The sequence below is a fragment of the Rana temporaria genome, chromosome 1 (genome assembly GCF_905171775.1).
Source record: "Rana temporaria chromosome 1, aRanTem1.1, whole genome shotgun sequence".
NCBI lineage: Eukaryota > Metazoa > Chordata > Amphibia > Anura > Ranidae > Rana > Rana temporaria.
This window is the reverse complement of record NC_053489.1, coordinates 121,556,756-121,580,975: the sequence shown is the minus strand read 5'-3', so window position 1 is coordinate 121,580,975 and position 24,220 is coordinate 121,556,756. Positions and strand designations below refer to the sequence as shown.

General features: G+C 39.6%; 1 long non-coding RNA gene across 3 annotated transcripts in view; it reads left to right on the top strand.

Annotated features, from left to right (window-relative positions):
- LOC120931053 overlaps positions 1-21,914 on the top strand; it is a 44,312-nt gene extending 22,398 nt beyond the window's left edge. Inside the window, exon 4 of one of the 3 annotated variants that reach the window (XR_005747810.1) lies at positions 21,665-21,914. This is a non-coding gene — a long non-coding RNA (uncharacterized LOC120931053). Of the gene's footprint in view, positions 1-123; positions 307-21,664 lie in introns of those variants that run through there. The other 2 variants (XR_005747808.1, XR_005747811.1) reach the window with 2 other exon arrangements.
- The last annotated feature ends 2,306 nt before the right edge of the window (positions 21,915-24,220 follow it).

The window sequence follows — 24,220 nt, the reverse complement described above, 5'->3', positions numbered from 1 at the left end:
AGGGTTTCTAATGCTCTCTACTCTAGCCAAAGCTGAAAACAAGTTTTGCAAAAAAAAGACAAAAAGAGGGCACACTTCTTACAGCTGCATTGTTTTATATCATTTTTTTTTCATTTTTTTAAGGCATTGACTTACCTTGTCGGAAAGGGGACTGCTACTGGTTACCAGGAACTATTGAGAGGTTAGGGGCCCTTGAATGCGACAAGGTGGGGTAAACCTTTAAGGCAGTTTAAGCCTTTTTCCCCTAAGAAGCAGACCCTCCTCGCCTGCGAGCTGTGCCTTCGAAGATGTCTAGTCTCCCTTTAACCCCTCTGTATTAGTAAAATGATATTTAATAAAATGATTGGCCTTATTTTTTGTGGGAAATCTAAAAAAGGTATATCCAGCTAAAGCTAAAAAAATAATTAATAGAATGGAGCAGGGTTGAAGCCCCTGTCGGGCTATTGCTGCTGTAAACACACAAATCCCTGTTCTGTCAGGGGAGAGGAGACAAATTGTTTGTTCCTACTAAGTAGGAACAGTGATATGTCTCCTCCCTCAGTCAGTCCTATCCCCATACAGTTACACTAACTAGGGAACACAGTTAACCCCTTGATCACCCCCTAGTGTTAACCCATTTCCTGGTAGTGACATTTACACAGCAATTAGTGCATTTTATAGCACTAATCACTGTATAAATGTCAATGGCCCCAAAAATGTGTCAAAAGTGTCCGATCTGTCCGCCGCAATGTCCCAGTACTGCTAAAAATCGCAGATCACTGCCATTACTAGTAAAATAATAATAATAATAATAATAATAATAATAATAATAATAATAATAATAAAAATGACATAAAAATTGCATAAATCTTTCCCATAGTTTGTAGAAGCTATAACTTTTGTGCAGACCATTCCTATTTGTGTGAAAAAAGGATACAAACTTCATTTGTGTACAGCATTGCATGGCTGCGCAATTGTCAGTTAAAGCGATGCAGTGTCAAATTGTAAAAAGTGCTCTTGTCAGAAAGGGGGTAAAATCTTACAGGGCTGAAGCGGTTAATAGGGTAGGGTAAAGTTTTCCATACATTGTAAATCTACTCCTATTCAGCCCTCAATTTCAACATTCAACTTAAACAGCCTTAAAACTGCAGCTGTCATAAATACCTATACACTGTTCAACTGACAACTTCCCACCCGGCTTCTTTGATTTTTTAACATAGAGGGGCTTCAGGAGGGAGCGTGCCGTTGGCTCCAGTCACAGCTTGAAATTCATCCAGTTCATCAGGAACTAGGCAAACTTCACTCTATGTATGGCCAGCTTTAGGCAGGAACCATACCATATTTTTTATTTTCCTCACTTCCTGTCTCGTAAAACTGATGTTTGCAGGACAGGAAGTGAAGGTAAATCTCTCTCCCAAAAGCTCCAAATAGCATTAAATAAACATACTGTATTTGCTGGCGTATAAGACTACCTTTTACACTTAAAAAACTGGACAAAAAGAAGGGGTCGTCTTATACGCTGGGTCAGCTGCTCGGATGCCTGCTGGATGTGCGGTAATACTGTATGTAGCTTCAGCTACTTACAGTATATACCGCTTAGCCAATCCTGGTGAGCGATGTATTCAAATGAATACAGAGCCTGTTCGGAATGGAATAACAACCTCTGCCAATCTGAGCAGGCTACATACAGTAGCCTGCTCGGATTGGCTTTGAGAGTCAGGCTTTGTACACACGACCGAGTTTCTCGGCAAAAACCAGCAAGAAACTTGCTGGGAGATATTTTTTTGCCGAGGAAACTGGTCGTGTGATGTGTTTCGCCGGTCAAGTTTCTCGGTCGTGTGTACGAGGCCTCAGAGAGGCATGGGCTGATGATGTTACAGCCTCTGCCAATCCAAGCAGGCTTTGTATTTATTAATAGAATACATCACTCGCCGTGATTGGCTCCAGCTCCAGCAAGAAGGAATATGGCTCCAGAATGAAGAAATATGAAGCGTCGAAAGCCTAGGAAGGGGGGTCGTCTTATACGGTGAGTACAGGCAAAAAATATAAAAAATGTAAAGTTAGGGGGTCGTCTTATACGCCTGGTCACCTTATACACTGGAAAATACGATACACAAGTTCAACTTGTATATTCAACACTGTATTCAAAACTAAAATAAAAAGTTATTGGCTTGAAATATATTTTAAGGTTGAAATGGCACTTTTGAAAAAATTTGAACTTGCTGGGAAACTTCTACAACACAAGAAAGGTTGATGTTTTTAGACTTTAATTACCAGTTGCTGGTTAACCTCTACCCTTACCAGGTCATCACTATACTAGCTTATATCAGTCACTTAGTGCTCAATAACCGGATTGAATGGCCATCTAAGCTCTCAACCGGATTGGGTTGGTTTTGATTTGAACAATTTGTAAATTTTTATGCAGCCCTTACTATCTATATTTATGATAAATGCCTTTTTTAGTTTTAAACAGTGTGTTCAACTAAACACAAGTGTACAACACTAATAATAATTAATAATATAACAACCCGAGATTCTTACCTTTCTCATTATCATTCTGCTACAAATGAACGTTAATGCATTTTTTTTTGTATGCATTTTCTGCTGATGGGAGAGTACAGAAACAATTATAGATATTGTTCTTCTGAATAAAACTAAAATTATTTAAGTGCACTAATCCAAAATGACAAGCCGCTACACGACTATGAATTCTGCAGAAAGAAATAATTTTACATTAATGTACATACATTGTTGAGAGATAAATCACTGGTGCTTCTATTAATTTTGTTGTCTGAGTGCTTCTCAAGAAGAATAATACATTTCAATTTTACTGGATGTTTTTCAGTAGAAAAAAAAAAAAAAAACAGAAAAGGCTAATGGAAGTCCAGAGACGGAAATGAATAAAATATGAGAACATGGAGATACTCACGCGTTTTGCAAATGGGAATATAATTTGGAATCAAAGGATACAATGACGAATAAGAACCAATTGGCCCATATAAACTTCAAGGCTTGCTTACAATCACAGAGAGGTCAGAATGCTAAGGCACACACACTGCATGCAGATGTAGCTGGCACATGAATACAGTAAGCACGCATTCTCATACAGACACATACTGGGGTTCATTTATAGAGTAGATGTTGTTCACTTAGCTTAGTAAAAAAGGCCAAGCTGTGTTCAATTTAAACACCCAATCATGTGCAAGGGAAATGGAAAAAAACTTTTATTCCTTCACATGATTGGATCAATGAAGTGAACACAGAACATTCATTTTTAAAAGTGAACATACACTTTCCAGCTTGAACATGCTTTAATCCTTTAGTAAATCCACCCCACAGATTTATGGAATTATCATTTGTAAAGTTGGCTATACATGGATCCAATTTTGGCAAATTCTAGCCTAATTGTCTGAAAGTTGGTTCTGGGTTTGTCCTGCCAGCACCACCCAGCTCAATAAAGGAACTTAGTGGAGGATCAAAAGAGTTGGGTGGAAAAATGTCAATCAGATGCAGTCACTATTCAGGTATTCTGATAGTCGTTGGAACCAGCTGTAAAAATGAAGTAGCCGACACGAGGACTCGTCAATCTGCTCTGTTTAGCATGGATGGAGGAATCTGTTAGATTTCTTTTGGGTGGCCTGCGGGCATAAGGAAGAAGATGTATGCATGTATGGCCACCTTTATCTTATAATAGGATCCCCCCCCCCCCTATAGCAAGCCTGGACAGGAAAATGGTAGAAAAAAAGTGCCACTTTAATAGGGTGTTATACAATAATACTGATAGTTTCTATTTCACACAGTTTGATAGACGAGGGTGTTTGCAGTTAAGGGTGTCCAAATCATCACACAATTATAATGAGAAACAGTTTTCAGAACTCCGTAGACATTCCAAAGTTTGAAATAAATTAGTTTTTTCCCCCACATCTGGCTTTAACTGTTTACTTTCCTGAGATTAATTTTCCTCCCTTCTTTCCCATCAAGCTCTGTTGCACCCATTTGTCATTAACATAAACAACCAAAAACAACTTATCTCACTTTAAAATAAATCAGTTTGTCATTCATGTCCTGAAATGTATGTCCTTCTTTGTAATGTCTGCTACATGCTTTTGTAGGCAACAAGATCAAACAAAAATAATACTAAAACAAGTAGTTGTAAAATAAAAGTTCTCTATATCTCCTGATCATTTAATATGTTACTTGTTAAAGTGTAATTTATAAATTGTTCAGTTTGTAATAATAAAAACAATGATAATATATAATCATCATCATCATCAATTTCATTAGTTTACATTATGTTATACAACGTGTTAAGGAGTGCACAGACAGTACAAATAAAGAGGTATCATAGTTACATAGTTAGTCTGGTTAAAAAAAAGGACACCAGTTCAATCTAGAGATAGAAAAAAAAGAAAACGAGAAAAAAAAAAATTAGCTTAGAGACAATTTCATGGTAAATCAATCAGCAGATCCAGCTAAATTTATATTACAATTTTTCTTAAAAAGTAATACTTAACTCTGCCCCTCCCATCTACCAGGCTTTCCCATTGGTCCTTTTAATATGATGAACGGCCTCATTTTTCAATGACATGTTCAGTTTTGTAATAAGTTTATTTGTCCCACCTCAAATCTTGTCCTAAATGATTATCTTTTTTATTTCATACTTTAGAAGCTTTATATTTCATTCTAAGCACATGTTTGTTTATAAGAGTAAATTAACTTAAGGAACAACAACAATGTCCTATGGAGGAATTTTATAATACTACTGGAAAGTTTTATCCTATAACATTAGGATTTTAGCTCACATTTTTTTACTACAGATTTAGAAGGTATTGGTCCTAGGGATTTGGTAGTTCTGGGCAAAAAACGTATTTGTCCTGTTACTGAACAAAATAATAAGATGCTTATAGCAAAAGGTAGGAGACACATGGAATTTCTTAAATTTTCTGACATTTCTTCTGTTTGGCTATGAATCCGGACATGAAAGGAAATCTATAAACTTGGACACAGGGGTTATAACCATTCTTTGCTCTATCCAAAATAAAATAAAAGTTTTGCCTTTATTTTTACTTTAATAAATAAGATGAATCTGTGTTCACTTCAATCAATCAATCGGGTGCTAGAAAATATCATTTTTTTATTTTACTTTTTACAAATTGAGCACAGGTTCATCTTTATTGACCATAATTTACATTAACAGTCTTTACTGTTAAATCAGCTCCACTTTTTTATTAAGAAATCTAGCATCAATTTGACAAAAATATATACTAGTAATATTTGTATTTGTGATCAAGCTAAAGGATTTCTTTGTTGAAAACAAGGGCATATCGAGGGTCCTAATAGACGAGGGGCACCTCTGGGAACATAGAATACAAAGTTAAGGGGCTGGTAGGATACCATGATGACTGAATTGGGTCAAACTAATCAAACTAACTAAACTAAAACTAAGAAAAACATTTTAACTGAACAAAAATTAACTGATCTAAAAACTGTAGTATCACATTTAGATAAAATAAAATCAAATGTATTGCTTAGAAGGAAAAATAAATATATACATACATACACACACACACACACACACACACACACACACACACACACACACACACACACACACACACACACACACACACAGGGCACATGCACCAAGCCTTCTATTGAGTGGCCCAGGTCTCATTTAGAAATGTAGATTAATCATTTTATGTATAATCAAGTTTTGCAACATTGTATATTTATCTACTTTTTAATTATTATTTATATATATATATATATATATATATATATATATATATATATATATATATATATATATATATATATATATATACATACATACATACACACAGTATATTTATATAAATATATATACTGTACATATATACAGTATATAAAAATATGCAGTATATATCTATATCTATATATATATGTTGCAAAACTTGATTATGCATAAAATGATTAATCAACATTTCTAAAGCGAGACCTGGGCCACTCAATAGAAGGCTTGGTGCATGTGCTCTGTGTGCTAGGGTCTAGCAATGCCCCAGGTTGAAAGCTAGTACTAATATTCCCATGTAGAATAAAATACAGTATAAATGTATTTTGAAGGTGTAGCTATAGCTACCATAACCCATCTTATTACTCTAGAACCCAACTACATCAGGGCACATTATCTATTATATGGATATATTTTACAGGAACTCTGTGCTTGGATATAGGCTAATCATCATCAGATTATTATTAATATTATACAGGATTTATATAGCGCCAACAGTTTGCGCTGCTATAATATTTCATGTACAGCAAGGAATAAATAAAATATAACTCTCTCAGATCGCTATATACAACAAATATGCTATATTGTAATAGTGATTCCAAGTTGAATAAAGTTTTTTTTGTTAGCAAACACATTTTTTTTGCATTATTACACCAGAAAAAATATAAATACATATAAATTATTTTCCTATAAACTTAGATATAATTTACAAAACAACTTTTCTATACTTTTGTTTCTCCTTGCTAAATAGAATATTAAAAGGAACCTTTTCAATTGCAAATGTATTTGTCTCCTGAAGCAGTGAAGCTGATTAACTAAAAGAGGAGAGAATGTTCACTTAAATAAGTTAAGCTGTGCTCACTTCACTTATCCAAAATGTAGAAAAATAAATTCTGGTTTATTTATTTCTACTGCACATGATTGGGTATGCTTAGTGACCATAGCTAGTATCTACTAAATTATAAATCTAAACTCCTTTACTAAATGAACCTTGCACTATGCATATGCATGCTAGGTAGTGCAATCGCCATCATGATAAAGTATATTATTGTTACAATAATATAAAAAAAAAAAAAAAAAAAAGTCAATGACCTTCCTGCAGAATCGTTCATTCTAAAAAAAATACTAGTCGATATAAGAATGGTGTGATCTTAAATAAAATGTGTGTAATATGTGAAGGGGATATTTTTTTCTTCAATTTTACAATTTGATGAAAAGTAGATATGGAACCCGGTTGCTGTGTTTATCTTCCTATGTGTCTGAGACCAAACCACTGTGCTTGTGCAGAGCAACACAGAGCTGACAATTTTGAGGCTGGCTAATAGCTTTATTTTGTGTCTCTTAGTTTTATCCGAGCAGCAGATAACTGCCTAATTTTCCTCAGGAGCTTCGGAAATGATGGGTATCAAATGACAGGCATCTTATGTGTAGAAGTATTAGTTGACCAATTGCTTTAGCTGGATGTCGTTCTATTTTGGCATCCCCTGGACATCTAGTCACTGAAGGATTTTCTGTGGACGGGGGGTTAGTGACACACATAAGCCTGGGACACACGATGTGATTATCGAACTAATAATCGCCTGTTTTTTTTCTTCTTTTGAATGCTATTCTCCATATCGAAAAATAAGAGATTACTGAAGTTCGAAAATTCTCGTATGACAGAATAAAAATTCGGAAGTGATGTATTGTATTTGTATTGTATTTTCAGAGAAAAACTGCACTGATTATATGAAAATCGTATGAGAAAAAATTTCACGTTTGTCCCTTTGGATAATTTAGTACGAAGGCTGTGTACTAACGATCAGATTATCGTAGATCGTTTTGAAAGCAGTATTTTTTGTACGATCTTCTGTTTATGTATTTGGGCCTTTAGGTACAAGATCCAAACAATTAAGTAATGGGGATAGACTTTGAATAACCTGGTTGTCTAAAAGACCACTTTTATGTTTTTTTTCCCCCAATGGCTGCAGATCTTATGCCCACGTACACACGATCATTTTTCGGCATTAAAAAAACTATGTTTTTAAAAAATGTAATTCAAAATGATGGTGTGTGGGCTTCACATAATTTTTCGGGTTCTGAAAAACGACAAATTAATTTTTTCAAACATGCTGCATTTTTTAACGACGTTTTAAACAATGTCGTTTTTTGGGTTGTAAAAAATTATCGTGTGTTTGGGCTAAAACGACGTTAAAAACCCGCACATGCTCAGAAGCAAGTTATGAGATGGGAGCGCTCGTTCTGGTAAAACTACCATTCGTAATGGAGTAAGCACATTCATCACGCTGTAACAGACTGAAAAGCGCAAATCGTCTTTTACTAACAGGAAATTAGCTAAAGCAGCCCCAAGGGTGGCGTTATCCGCATGGAACTTCCCCTTTATAGTGCCGCCGTACGTGTTGTACTTCACCGCGCTTTGCTAGAGCATTTTTTAAAAACGATCGTGTGTGGGCAACGTCGTTTTAATGATGAAGTTGGAAAAAACGTTGTTTTTTCTACAAATGTCGAAAAACAATGTTTTTTCATGCTGAAAAATGATCGTGTGTACGCGGCATCGGTTTTCAGCATCGTATCCAAAATAAATGACTGTATTGTACATACAATCGAAATCAAAATTAGCTTGATTTATGTTTAAATACGTGGGAAGGAAATACTTTTTTTAACCCCTTCATGACCAAACCTTCAAAACAAACCTTAACACCCAAAAACAGTTTTGCAGTTTTGGCACGTGTTAGTAAAACTGTATTTGGCAACTACTTAGTGTAAGTGGATTATACTTTTCTTTGGACTTTCAACTGGGGGTTAATGTTAATGGATATCTCCTGATTTTGTTATTATCAAACCGGCCCCAAAGTAGTAAAAAATATATTTTTAAAATTTAGCAGTATATTTTCATTCTGTTACCATGATTTACCACCAAAAAAGTAAATTCGAAAGAAATTCTCCTACGCCTGAGAATCGCAGCAATACCACATATATGTGCCTTATTTGTTCTTTGTATCTATAGTAGAGCCAATTATACATTTCTGTAACAATGCATTTTTTTTGTCTTGCCTAAACACACTGGGGGAGAATTTCTAAAACAGGTGCACACAGAATTCAGATTGTTAAATTAAGTTCTGACAATAAGTCCCCGTTCACAGCAGAGCGATTTGATATGTGACTAAACATGCCAAATCACATACCAAATGGCAGCCTAATGCCGTCAACGGCGCTGTCCTAATCGGTGCGGCTCCGACTTTGCGGGACCATACCCATTTCCAAAAGTAATTCCTGTACTACTTTTGGCGACTTGGGGGGCAATTTTAATAGACATCTATGCATGAACCTTTCAAATCGCCCCCGAACTTGCATTGAAATGCGGGTTTGAAATCATGCAAGTTCAGACCCGCCTCCAATGTGAACGTGGCCTCAAACCTGGAAGCTGATTGGTTACCATGCACAGCTGCTCCAGATTCTGTGTGCACCAGTTTTAGTAAATCCCCCAATGGGGTTTATTTACTAAAGGCAAATCCCCTTTGCTCTACAAGGGCACTTGGAATTGCAGTCTCTGTAAATCGGAGGGGAAGATCTGAAATGAGGGGAAGCTCTGCTGATTTTATCATCCAATCACGTGCAAGCTAAAATGCTGTTTTTTATTTTCCTCGCATGTCCCCCTCAGATCTACAGCGACTGCACTTCCAAGTGCACTTGTAGTGCAAAGTGGATTTGCCTTAAGTAAATAACCTGCATCCCCCCATATAAAAACACTTTTTTCTTACCTAACCCACACCAACCCTATGCCACTAACTGACACGTATACTGGCACTAATGCTGATACTCACTAATTTAGAGCAAATTCTGATCTAATATTTTTTTTTAATATACTTTTGTTTTTTACAAACTTCTCCTATAGTTTACCTGTAGGTGCAAGTTGTGTGGTTGGGTTTACAACCACTTTAAAGGGATATTAAACTCCAAAGCAAACTTTTCTTATTTTGCAGCTTACCATTTCTTAGATGCAATGGCTGCATTCGATTTCTTTTTTAAGCTTTCTTTCCTTTTTCTTACCCTGGTGATCCTGCCAGAAAGTTTGTTGTTTTTTTCAACAGAGCAAGCTATCCCCCATGTAGCAGTAAGAGGGTTGAGACAAACCATTTAAAACTGGCAGCAGTTCTTACAATGATCTTCTTTTATTTATTTATGTAAATCCTTTATCCCAAAAAGTAACACAACTATTGCTATAACTGCTTATAAAATATTATACTGAGTTTGGCTTAATTTTTTTAGTATATCCAAATCTGCTAGTGCATCTAAAACTTCCCTCCCTTCAGACTTACAATGCTGCTGTCCAAAGGCGCCCCCTGTGCTCCTTCCATCCAGAGTGGAGGTGGTCTAATACGGGAGGTGTGTTGCAGATCACCAGGTGAAAACAGAGAGAAAAAAGCCTAATGATTGCAATATATTACATTTTTGCCTTTGGGTCTAATATCACTTCAAAGTAAATGACATTTCAGAAAGCAACATACCTGCGCGCCCGCTACGAACTCCGTGACTGTGCCCGCCGGTGTCCCACGAACGTATCACGGAGCAGCAGAATGGGGACATGCCATAGAAGAAGATCCTGGACTGCCGCACTTCTTAAAACAATGTCTTTATTGTACAAATGAAATAAAAAAACAACCAAACAACCACCGCTTTGATTGTTTTTTGGATTTTATTTGTACAATAAAGACATAGTTTTAAGGAGTGCAGCAGTCCAGGATCTTCTTCTATCCAATGCACCTGTGCATAGCCAGCACCCTTTTGGTTTAGTGGGACGGAAGCAAAGCCAAGGGATCAGCAGTTTTTAGAGCGGTATCATCTCTCAGAATGGGGACATGCCTATGTAAACAAGGCATTTCCCTGTTCTGCCTAGTGACAGGACAGAGATCTACTGCTCCCTGTCACCGGGAGCAGTGATCACTGTTGTGTCACTTGTAGAATCACTCCCTAGGACACAATTAACCCCTTCATCGCCGCCTAGTGTTTAACCTCTTCCCTGCCAGTGTCATTTAGACAATAATCAGTGTCCGATGTGTCCGCCATAATGTCACAGTCATGATAAAAATTGCTGCTTGCCACTTGCCATTCATTTTAAAATGAATAATAAAAATTGCCATAAAACTATCCCCTATTTTGTAGACGCTATAACTGTTGTGTAAACCAATCATTAAAATATACGCTTATTGCGATTTTTTTACCAAAAATATGTAGAAGAATACGTATCGGCCTAAACTGAGAAATAATTGTGTCTTTTTATATATTTTTGGGGGATATTTATTACAGCAAAAAGTGAAAAATATTGCTTTTTTTTAAAAATTGACGCTCTTTTTTTGTTTATAGCGCAAAAAATAAGGTGATCAAATACCACCAAAAGAAAGCTCTATTTTTGGGAAAAAAAGGACATCAATTTTGTTTGGGTACCACGTCGCACGACTGCACAATTGTCAGTTAAAGCGACGCAGTGCCGAATCGCAAAAAATGCTCTGGTCGGGAAGGGGGGAAATTTTTCCAGGCTGAAGTGGTTAAACTGGGACCTTACCAGGTTTTGCAAAAAACATGTTCCCTTTTCTAGGTAGTGAACTACTAGATCTCCATTTTTTTATGGAGACAGGTATCTTTTAAAGTGTATTTCCACTTTTGCCGCCAAATTAGGATAACACTTACTTTATATTTGTTAGGCCCCGTACACGCGACCGGTTTTCTCGGCAGAATTCAGCCAGAAACTCGATGGGAGACGTATTCTGCCAAGAAAACCGGTCGCGTGTACACTTTTCGCCGAGGAAACAAATGAGGATCTCGTCGGGCCAAAAAGAGAACATGTTCTTTATTTCCTCGTTAGTCAATGGGAAAAGTTGGCTCGCCGAGATCCTTGGCGGCTTCACGAGGAACTCGACGAGCAAAACGATGTGTTTTGCCCGTTGAGTTTCTCGGACGTGTGTACGGGCCCTCACATGTCCTCCTTCAGATGGAATAATTTGCTGCTTACCATTGTAGATCCTTTTTTCTGATAACTCCAGCACTGAAAAATTGCACTTAGTTCTCTTTGTTTATGAGGGGGGTGGGGAGCTGTGTTTGCCATAATTAACTCTGTCTGCGCTGTGCTGGCAGATCTAATTGTCAGTTCTAAACTAGATCTTAACACTGTCTGTCCTAACAAAGGGTTACACATTTAGAAGGTGGTCTCCTGCATTATATGCTAATGCTAATTATTTTTAAAACAATCCAAAGCCCAACAGGAAAATGTCCTTGGATAATAGTCCATGGATAATAGTCCCTGTGATGAAATATTAGATGAACCTATAACTTAGGTGAATGAGCCCACCACCATCACACAGATTGCTCGTTCACCTCAAGGTATTGACCCCTGAGCCAAAAGGATGGTCAGTATGCACTTGTTCCCACTAACAGGGGATGAGTAATGTCAGGTGCAAATGGTCCCGGTAATCCCGATGATCACAGCCGACCCGTTCAGGATAAAGAATGAAAGTGCTCTCCGTTTAGTAATAAAATCCACTCTTTAATACAATAAAAACTCTTACAAGAAATTCCTCATATTCCCAGCATAAAAGAAGTGTCCAACGCCTAACGCCAGAGCGGCTAATTTGGATCAGCTCTTTTCACATAGCAGCTGGTGACGTCACAGATCACAGCTCCTCCTGCCATATGCGTTGCGTCCTACGGGACTTCGTCAGCAGGGTGTCCCGTAGGACGTAATGCGAACAGGAGGAAGAACCACGATCTGTGATGTCACCAGCTGCTATCCGAAAGAGCCGATCCAAATAAGCCGGTCTGGCGTTAGGCGTTGTACACTTCTTTTATGCTGGGAATATGAGGAATTTCTTCTGAGAGTTTTTATTGTATTAAAGCGTGGATTTTATTACTAAAAGAGCACAATAGTGAATTAATATTCCCTACTGACTTCCTGATTCTCCTTCTGGGCCAGTTAGCAAGAGGGTCCTGAGACCTGATTGGCCAGGGAGTCTTAGAAAGCAACGGTCCCGGTTTTTCCCTGGAGTGAGAAGCAGCATCGGCCTCCTAAGGCAAGGCCACTGATCGCCCCGTCTCCCACACAGGGGGGGGGGGGAGGTTTGTTTGAACGCAATGCTAATTTGGTTACTTTGATGTGCACAAGGGTATCTTAAAGCAGACTTTCAGTAATCTTTTCAACTTTCTATCTATTAAATCTTCTGCCCTTGTTGTTTTAACTTTGGATAGCAATTTTTTTTTTCTGCTAGCAAATACCTTATACAGCCCACATCCTGTCTCTGGTCTGGTAAAAAGCCTAGGCACAACTCTCTCACTCTTGTGTGAGTTTGCCAGGAAGGGAGGGGGGATGAGTCATAAGAGGGCCAGTGAGTGAGGCCCCGTACACACGTCCGAGGAACTCGACGGGCAAAACACATCGTTTTGCCCGTCGAGTTCCTTGTGAAGCCGCCGAGGATCTCGGCGAGCAGAAATTTCCCATTGAACAACAAGGAAATAGAGAACATGTTCTCTACTTCCTCGCCGAGGTCCTCGTCGGCTTCCTCGGCCGAAAGTGTACACACGGCCGGGTTTCTCGGCAGAATTCAGCTCCGACCGAGTTTCTGGCTGAATTCTGCAGAGAAACTCGGTCGTGTGTACGGGGCCTTACAGAGTTAGAGGTGTGTCTCTGTGTGTCTGTATAAATCCAGGAAGTGAACCGGCAGCAGCTTCAGCTGCCCACAGTTAAAATGGATGCAGCCAAACTCAGTGGAGGGAGATTTCTGCAGCATATTTGGCAAGTACAGAATCACAGTATATATAAAATAATATGCAAAGTTGTTGAAGGGAAACTTTTAGAATGGCAATGATGTTTTTATTACAAATTTTTCATAATAAGCATCCTTTACCTGCAGACATTCCTTTTTTCACTTCCTCATTGTTCGTTTTTGTTTTTGCGAAGTTGCTCTATTTCTTCTCTGTTCTGTTCACTTCCTGCTTTTCTGATTGTTACTCACCACTGTGAAGGGAGGCTTTACTGCGGTGGTCAGTGACATGCTCACCCCCTCCTGGGAACTACATCTGTGTGGCAGGACGCTCTCTTAGAGACTTCAAGGAGGTGTGAATTACTGGGCGTGCCGCAATGCATACTGGGAAATGTAGTTCTTACATAAACGAGCGATGCAAACCAGGAAGTGAATGAGAGAACAGAGACTAGAATGCCGGAGGTGATATAGATGAAGGAATTTAATAGGTATTTACTCGTTTTTTAACAGAATCATAACACTATTCTGTCTGTCTACCTTGCAGACATTAATTTTAGGCAAAACATTTTTTTCCTTTACAACTCCTTTAAGGTGTTTTCCATTCTGGCAAAGATCCTGTTGATCACCATAATTGTATGGTGTCTATGACTCAAAGTAGCAGGTTTACTAAGAGTAGAGAGTTTATTTAGCAAAATGAATGTTAGGTTGTTAGAAAATGTTAATACATATGTTCCAAGTGTGTTTACTTTAAATCCCTCCTGTATTGATTTGTATTGTGACTGTACTGTTTTCCCTGATGTAAAGCGCTGCGCAAACTGTTGGCGCTATATAAATTCTGTATAATAATATTATACGTACAACCATGGACTAAAAAAGAAACAGGATTTTAAATGCTGATCATTCTTCACTAAGCTACAGGAACATTTACTTTGCAAAATAAAGATGAATTTTTCTAGTTTCTAATAAATCAAACCCAAAGTACTGAAGGCTTTGGATCAATTTAGCAGCCAGGCAATGAACATTTTTAAATGAAAAGTTCAGCAATGGCATTCTGTGTATTTTCTCAGTACAGGTTTCTCTTAACCTGAAAAGGATTCACATCTAAAAAATAGAGGAAATAATGATAATAATAATAGATAAAATACTATATAAAATATATAATATATAAAAATAATATATAAAAATTATAATAATAATTATCTGAGTGTCTGCGGCCTCCCTTTTTAGCTCTAAAAAGAGCAATGCCTACAAAACCCATATACATGTGAAGTCAGGTTCTATGAATGATCAGCCGTTATACTAATTCAATATAGTATCCTTGGTCTTTAAGATGAAGAAAACGTAGAAAAAGCTAATTCATATTAACTTGCCTTAAGCAAAGTGAATTTCTGCATGTGCAGACCGAACAGCTTTTTCTTAATATGTCACAGAAGTCTTGTGGTGATGTGCAGGAAATTTCTATAGCCCTTCCCTGAGAATTTAATTTAGTACTTCTTCATTTCATTAGTCAAATATGGTCTCCATCAAAGTGGGACGGAGAAGCGCTTGAAGTAATTATGCTCCCCAATTAGCATAGCCAGAGTGACCCGCACTGCAATGCACCATATTGTAATGTATGCCATCTCTTCTAAAATCAGGAGCTGGGTGTAGTTATTCTATTCTTCTATTATGGTGCTTAGAGCATGGATCATCTTTCTTAACCTCAATGCATGCATACAGATTCTTATATACTTAAAGGAGCAAGTCAACCAAAGCACAGCAATCACTACTCTAAGGCCCCATACACACGATAGAATTTATCCGCAGATACGGTTCAGCGGACCGTATCCGCGGATAAATCCTCTCTAAGATTTCAGAGGATTTCAATGCGATGGCGTGTACACACCATCGCATTGAAATCCGCGCTGAAATCCTCTGCCGATGACGTGTCGCGCCGTCGCCGCTATTATGACGCGGCGACGGGCGCGACGCTGTCATATAAGGAATTCCACGCATGCGTCTATTCATTACGGTGCGTGCGGGGAATCCCTTTGGACGGATGGATCCGGTAAGTCTGTACAGACGAGCGGATCCATCCGTTGGAATGGATTCCAGCAGATAGATATTCTGTGCATGTCGACAAATATTTATCTGCTGGAAATCCATTCCAGGGGAGATTTATCTGCGGATAAATATCCGTTGGCGTGTACACACCATAGGATCTATCCGCAGAAACCCATTTGATGGGATTTATCTGCGGATAGATTCTATGGTGTGTATGGGGCCTCAGAGCCAGAAGAAAGGGCTCTTACCTGTCAATGAAATTTGTCTTCGGATAACAAAAAAGGCCAAAGGATTTTTACAAGGACATCTCAGGCCTCGTACACACGACCGAGTTTCTCGGCAAAAACCAGCAAGAAACTTGCTGTTTTTTTTTTTGCCGAGGAAACCGGTCGTGTGTAAATTTTTCGTCGAGGAAACTGTCGAGGAACTCGTTGAGCCAAAAAGAAAGCATGTTCTCTTTTTCCTCGACGGGAATGGAGAAAATTGTCTCGCCGAGTTCCTCGACAGCCTAACAAGGAACTTGACGAGCAAAACGATGTGTTTCCCCCGTCGAGTTCCTCGGTCGTGTGTACGAGGCCTCAATGTGTTAAAGCTTTTGTAAAGCTGGCCATAGATTGAATCTTGGCCGAGATTCCAACCATGTATGGGCAGGCTGAATGTACAGTAGCCAAGTTGATTCATCGATTGACTTGGGAACAACCAGCCTGTGGGACTTTTGGCATGCAATTATTGCCAGCAGCACTGAGTTCTCCTGTCCAGGATGGCTCCCCATGTTCCTCCCTGCCCCCTCCCCATGCTAGGAGAACACAATAGCTGTAAAGAAAATCGCACCATCTATGGCCTGCCGAAGTGCAAAAGCAGTCAAAGAAACTAAATCACACCTGGTACCACTGCTAGGAACTTTAATCCATTCGCCATTATTTATTGCATGCAATCATCTTTTTTACATGATTTTTTTTATGGTCACTTAACTGCTTGCTTCCCTTTTCTCCCCGCTGTTTGAAGGACTGAGACTGCAGAAGACACTTGGGAGCCACTGGCAATCATGAGGGTCTGGTTATGGGACAGGAGGAGCCACTGTAATTATGCATTTTAAAGTCTAGTACACACAATCAGAAAATTAGGTGAAAAATACCGCTTTCAAAGCGATTGTACGATCATCTGATCATTTGTACACAGCCTTCGAGAGACGATCACGTCAGTTTATATATTTATTTTATTTATTTCAGGTAAGGCCTCTTTAATGGGCTTAGGCTTATTTTTATTATATATTTATTTATTTCAGGTACATATATAGCGCCGTTACCCACTTAACCCCCGGACCATATTGCTGGTCAAAGACCAGAGCACTTTTTGCGATTCGGCACTGCGTCGCTTTAACTGACAATTGCGCGGTCGTGCGACGTGACTCCCAAAAAAAATTGGCGTCCTTTTTCCCCCACAAATAGAGCTTTCGTTTGGTGGTATTTGATCACATCTGCGGTTTTTAGTTTTTGCGCTATAAACAAAAATAGAGCGACAATTTGGAAAAAAAAATATATTTTACTTTTTGCTATAATAAATATCCCCCAAAAATATATAAAAAAACATTTTGTATCCTCAGTTAAGGCCGATACGTATTGTTCTACATATTTTTCGTAAAAAAAAATAGCAATAAGCGTTTATTGATTGGTTTGCGCAAAAGTTATAGCGTTTACAAAATAGGGGGTATTTTATGGCATTTTTATTAATATTTTTTTTTTACTAGTAATGGCGGCAATTTTTTTTCGGTACTGTGACATTATGGCGGACACTTCGGACACTTTTGACACATTTTTGGGACCATTGGCATTTTTATAGCGATCAGTGCTATAAAAATGCATTGGATTACTATAAAAATGCCACTGACAGTGAATGGGTTAACACTAGGGGGTGGGGAAGGGGTTAGTATGTTCCCTGGGTGTGTTCTAACTGTAGGGGGGGTGGACTGACATGGGGAAATGACTGATCTTCTGTTCATACATTTTATGAACAGAGGATCAGCATTTCTCTCCCTGACAGGACCGGGAGCTGTGTGTTTACACACAGAGCTCCCGATCCTCGCTCAGTAACAAGCGATCGCGTGTGCCCGGCGGTGATCGCGCCCGCCGGGCACGCGCACAGGAGTCGGGAGCGAGCGCGCCACTATTGGCTGCTGGGCGAGGTGACATATAGCTACGTGCTCTCGCCCAGCAGAGCCGACCTGCCGCCGTATAACTGCGGCGGCTGGTCGGCAAGCAGTTAATTTACGCATCGCTTTACATATACAATGTGCATTCACATCAGTCCCTGCCCTCAAGGAGCTTACAATCTAAGGTCCCTAAAGCCCCATACACACCATCAGATTTTTCTGCAGAATTTTGTCTTCAGATTTACCAAAACCATGTAGTGCAAGGGCCTGCCTGATTGCATACAAATTGAAACTCTTAAGGTTTGACCTTATATTATATGGTTTTGGTAAATCTGAAGACAAAAATATGCAGAAAATCTGATGGTGTGTATGGGGCTTTACTCACATTCATACCAGGGCCAATTTAGACAGGATCTAATTAACCTACTACCAACATGTCTTTGGAGTCTTTGAGGAAACCGGAGTACCCGGAGGAAACCCACGCAGGCTCAGGGAGAACATGCAAACTCCATGCAGGTAGTGCCATGGTTGGGATTCGAACCAGCGACCCTTTTTGCTGCTAGGTGAAAGTGCTAACCAGACATAGACAGTTCATGTGAAATTATCCTAAAGGACAAACACAAAATGTTTTCTTGTACAATACCAGAACAAATAATTTTAGTTTAATCAGTACAGAATTTGTCCGAAAAAATAAAAATCAGAAAGCCAAGATCACACATGGAGGAAAACAAAAGAATACAGTGAAACCTCAGATTGTGAGTAACGCGGTTAACGAGCGTTTCGCAATACAAGCACTGTTTTTAAAAAATCCTGACTCGGTTTGCGAGTGTTGTCTCGCAATACGAGCAGGATTCCACCCACAGCGATGTGCAGTACCGTTTTTGGCCAGAGGTGCGGGGGCATCGGAGCCGAGCGGAGCCGATCCGAGCCAATCTGAGCCGTTCGGAAATGCTTGAAAAAACTCTGAAATACTCAGTTCCGAGCCTTTCAGAGGTTTTCCGAGTTCAGCCGAGCTGTCCCCGGCACTTATCGAGTATTTCCAAGGCTCTCCGGTGCCCCCCCCACCTCTGGTCACATGCGGTATTGCATGCCATAGAAGTCAATGCGGAACAAATTATTTTCGTTTCTATTGACTTCTATGGGGAAACTCGCTTTGATATGCGAGTGCTTTGGATTACGAGCATTGCTCCTGGAATGGATTATGCTCGTAATCCAAGGTTCCACTGTACATTACAATACAATGCAACACATTCCAGCACTTCTGAAGTTGTATTCTGTCATACGAAAATGTACGTAACTTTAGAAACCTTCATTTTCAATATAAGACTAGTGTGCAAAAAAAAAAAAAAACAGACGATCATTCATCTGATATTCTCATCGTGTGTACGAGGCTTTACCCAACCCATTCCTCTTCCAGCTGCCTAGGTCTCCAGCAGAAAAATTCTGAGAGGGCATACAAGAGTGTTTGGTTGGCAGTGTCTCATTATAATTCTTAGCAGGGCAGAGTTCCCAGCCACTGCCCAGGCCGTTCAGACAGCTGAGAAAACCTTGTATACCCATTGCAGGTGCACAAATAATGGCAATGCAAGGTTCTGCCCAACACGTGGGCCAATTAGAGAGCAGTATAAGCAGTAGACACCAAGGACATACTGACAAGTGTTGGCGATGCTGTAGAGGCTAGAAAAGCTTGCAGATCAATGCCGCTGCCAACAGGCAAGAGGAAGTCACTGGCAGGATCAACGGGTATTTTAATATATATTAAATGCATAATATTGGCCTGCTGCTAGTGTGACCCCCCCACATACACAATAAGAAGGGTGATGTACCAAAGAAGTAATATTTTTTTGCTTAGCCTACTTTTTTCACTTCGAACATCTAATAACTTGCAGAGAAATTAAAAAGAAAAACAGTAATTTTCTTTGCACGACTGGATGATTGAAATGGCAATGCTTCAATAAGCTCAAGTAAAGTTAAATTCACCTGTATGTGTGAACTGAAGCAAAGCATACAAATCTAAACACTGGGCTGCTGATAACTTTGCAGAAAATAGGTAAACAGATTTAGCAGACTGTAGCTGGAAGCAAAACTTCACTCCCAGAAATGAATACTTGGTTTGTAGAACAATATATGTGATATATATATATATATATATATATATATATATATATATATATATATATATATATATATATATATATAAAACATATGGGTTTTCCTTTACTGTGTTCATGTTTTCTTTGCTGTACACATCCTGTAGACTCTTCACATGGACTTCCTGTGAATGCATGCATGGTCCATCAATGGTTGAACATCCAAATGTTCCTGTGGTGACTATGGCAGAATATGCCTACACAGTGTGCATTGGATCAGCTGCTTTTAAGCTTACCCAGGAGATCACAGCGATAGTTGACCACACCGAAACTGAACTAAGTAGACACTGTCACCCATAGGAAGAAAATGCCTGTGGATATGCCTTGCTGGTATGATTTATGTAAAAGAAGGACTTATTTATAAAAGGATTACATGTTTGACATTAAAAGAGAAGTTAGTTTTTTTTTGGAATTATACTTACCTAGGAGGATGCAACATTGGTCCCATGCTGCATCTGTCCCCCGCCGGCTGATCGCTCAGTTCTCAATGCTCTGTTAGTAGAGAGCTGGTGACTTGTCAGTCACCAGCTCTCTGCTCTGCTCCCCTCCGCCACGTTCACTGGAGCGCTGGCCTGTGAAGGGGGTGAGAGTGTCTGGCCCAGGCTCTCAGGCTGAGCCAGGTGCCGGTCCAGGCTCCTGGGTGTATCCTGACCATATGATCTTTCCCCAGCCCAGACCAGCTTTGTGATGTCAGCTGCCCGTGAGCTTCAGCCCACTGTCAGCTGAAAACGGGTCACAGGAGTGCAGAACAAGCTGCACTCCAGTGATCCACAGGAGAAGTACAGCCAAACAAGTGTTGGCTGTACTTCTCCCTTAAAGGAACAATTGCAGCAAAATATTTGGTTAAACATTTTGGGGCAGATCCTCAAAGAAATTACGCCGGCGTATCTGTTGATACGCCGCGTAATTTAAAATTTTGCGCATCGTATCTTTGTTTTGGTATCCACCAAACAAGATACGACGGCATCTGTGTTAGATCCGACAGGCGTACGCCTTAGTACGCCGTCGGATCTTAGATGCAATTTTCCGGCGGCCGCTGGGTGGCGTTCACGTCATAATCCGCGTCGAGTATGCAAATTAGCAATTTTAAGATGATCCACGAACGTACGAGCGGCCGTCGCATTCTTTTACGTCGTTTCCGTTCGGCTTTTTCCGGCGTATAGTTAAAGCTGCTATTTGGTGGCGTACTCAATATTAAGTATGGCCGTCGTTCCCGTGTATAATTTAGAAAATTTTACGTCGTTTGCATAAGTCGTCCGTGAATGGGGCTGGACGCCATTTACGTTCATTTCGAAAACAATGACGTCCTTGCGACATCATTTGGAGCGATGCACCCTGGGAGTTTTGACGGACGGGGCATGTGCAGTTCGTTCGGCGCGGGGACGCGTTTCATTTAAATGAAACACGCCCCCCTACTCGCCGCATTTGAATTCCACGCCCTTACGCCGCGAGATATACACTACGCCGCCGTAACTTACACAGGGAGCCTTGACGGGGCCTGAAGATTACGCATGTATTTGCAAATGCGTGCAACTTAACCCCTGTTTTTAACGCACTGTCAGACAGGTGAATTTGGTTGGTTGCTGATTGGTTGGTAAGTTGAGCTTGGAAATTCTGTGTGTAAAAAGATCCTTTGGGTCAATGGTATCTGAGAAGTAGAAATTATATAATGCTCAAGGAACCCCTAGCTACCTCTAGAAACTATAGGGCCCAATAGAACCCTGGTTGAGAAAGGCTGGTTTAGGTGAGGAAGTCAGTATAAACAATGCTACACTTATCCAACATTCACACTTACCATCTTTTGTTTTTTCTGTCATTTTAGGATCTGCCAAGTCCACAGAATTTGGGTATAAAAGATCAGTCCATCCACTCTTTTCCAGTCTCTAATATGTCTCAGTCACTCCAGTGGTGATATCTCTCTTGCTAAGTCCCCAGACTTGCACAGCTACTTTGGGCAGTAAATGAGCATTGCTATTCTCATTGTTGGAGTTATCCTTATTTTTTTTTATTAAAATTACATTACAGTATAGTGCAACAGAAGAGACAATGCTGAAAACTCATGCCCTGTACACACGATCGGTTCGTCTGATGGAATCTAATCCGATGGATTTTTTCATCGGATATCCGATGAAGCTGACTTTTATCAGTCTTGCCTACACACCATCGGTTAAAAATCCGATCGTGTCCAACGCAGTGACGTAAAACACTATGACGTGCTGAGTAAAATGAAGTTCAATGCTTCCGAGCATGCGTCGACTTGATTCTGAGCATGCATGGATTTTTGACCAATGGATTTCCCCACAGACGATCTTTTTTTTCTATCGGTTTTTTAACCATAAGAAAAATTTAAAACAGGTCCGCTGAAAACGGTCCATCGGTCCGTTTTCATCAGACGAACTGATCGTGTGTACAGGGCATCAGAGAGTCTCATTAGAGATAACAGGTGCCGGGTGATTCAAAAGTCCAGTGTCTACTCATACCTAAAATATATTTATTCTAAATGATTTGACCCTAAATTGTAATTATTTAAAATTGGTGTCAAAATAAACATTGTCAAATTTAAGACAGGCACCCAACAAACCTATTCCAAGTGATTGTAAAATAACATGATTTCCTGTGTGTGAATTAGCATGCTCAGGGGTGAAGGTAAGGCATATATATATATTTTTTTTTTATATATTTTTTTTTACATTAAACCTTTTTTTTCCCTGTCAAGCTTTTTTGTTCTTTTTCACCAAGTTAAAATCATTTGGTGGTATGTCTCCCTACTGTTATTCAGATCCAAGTTACTATATCATCTTAAACTGCGCTGCTATTTTTAACTCTGACTGTAGAGGTGCTGTACAAGTCTTTTTTTGCAAGCAAAGGTTTCGACTATCTATTCACTCTGTGCTATAATATAGGTTGTCACTCAAAATTATAGCATGCAACTTTGCTTCATGCTATTTTTACAGAGAATTCTTTTTTAACTTTCTATATTTTTTTATATATATACCTTAGAGGTTATAATTCAATTCAAACAGAACTTCCTAGTATAGAAACTCTCACTAGCATCTTGCAGGCTTTAAAAGTGTTCCTAATGATTGCACCGTAGTTCAGTTCTTTAAGCTTTAAAAAATATAGTTGAAGAAACTGGAGCTTTTGTACATGACTTGTCCTAAGGGTAAGGCAGCTAAGGTTAATTGGCATTCTGGGGAAAATTTGTGCAACGTGTTCCCTTCCTCAATGGCTGTAGGTGCCTCTAAAATCATCTAGGTTTCACATAGCTAGGGCTAACCATAGATGGCCAGATATCACCCTAAGCTTAATGATAGGGAGACATCTGCCCAATAGTTTGTGTTTTTTCCACAGACTAAAGCAGTACATGCATGCTAAACCCCTGCCTTTCCAAAGATATGAATGAAAGATTAGCAAGATAAATTAATTAATCAACAAGAAAAATTAATGACTTTGGAAAGCACTTGGTCTTCCTAGATGGACCAATGCTGGACCTAGCATCAAACTGAGTATTTAAATCAGCGTGGGATTGTTTTTTTTTAAGTTTTTATGGATAAAGTTCTGCTTTAGGATTATAGATTTTGGTTAATCATTAATGGCATCATTAATGATTACCCAAAAACTATAATCCTAAAGTGGAACTTTACCCATAATAACTTGAAAAAAACAAAAAACAATGTTCTTTAGGAAGGAATAGGCATTCCACATTCCGAAATGAATGTGTGCTGTAAATTGCCTCCAGCAGTGGCGTCGCTATGGGGGTGCAGGGGGTGTGGACCGAACCCAGGTGACACCTGCCATAGGCGTGACACCATGAGCATAGCGTCAGGGATCGCAAAGGCAATCCTGCCTATTCTCCAGGGGACCTGTGCAACCAACCTGTAACTTGAGTTTCAATCTACTCAAGCAACTTCTGGCAAGCATGCCAGACATCAACAAAGCCATCTGGGGGTTGCAGCTGGGTAAACAGGGGTGTCCTGCCCACCCCACTCATCTGGAGTGTTGATAATGACCGGATCTAGGGGGTAGTGCACCTCCCCCATGGATGCTGTGCTCGGGTTGGTAAGCTCCTCCCCCATTCTCAGACTGCACTCATCCTCACTCAGCCTCACACAGGACATGCAGCAGAACTGCTCCTGCCCACACAGCTGAGATTGGATTCTTGTACAGACAATCTTCAAAGTTTGTAGCTGGTTTATGCAGTTCTGACCTATGAAATCCTCGAATCGGAAAGGCAGCAGAGCTGCAACAGCCAGCTACACCACCCACAGCTGTGTGCTGTGTGGGAAAGAGCAACTCTGCTGAGAGCCCTGCCAGCAGTGACCCCATCATCTGCCCTACTGACCCCTGTCCCATGCCCTCCTACCCTGTCCTTTTTCCT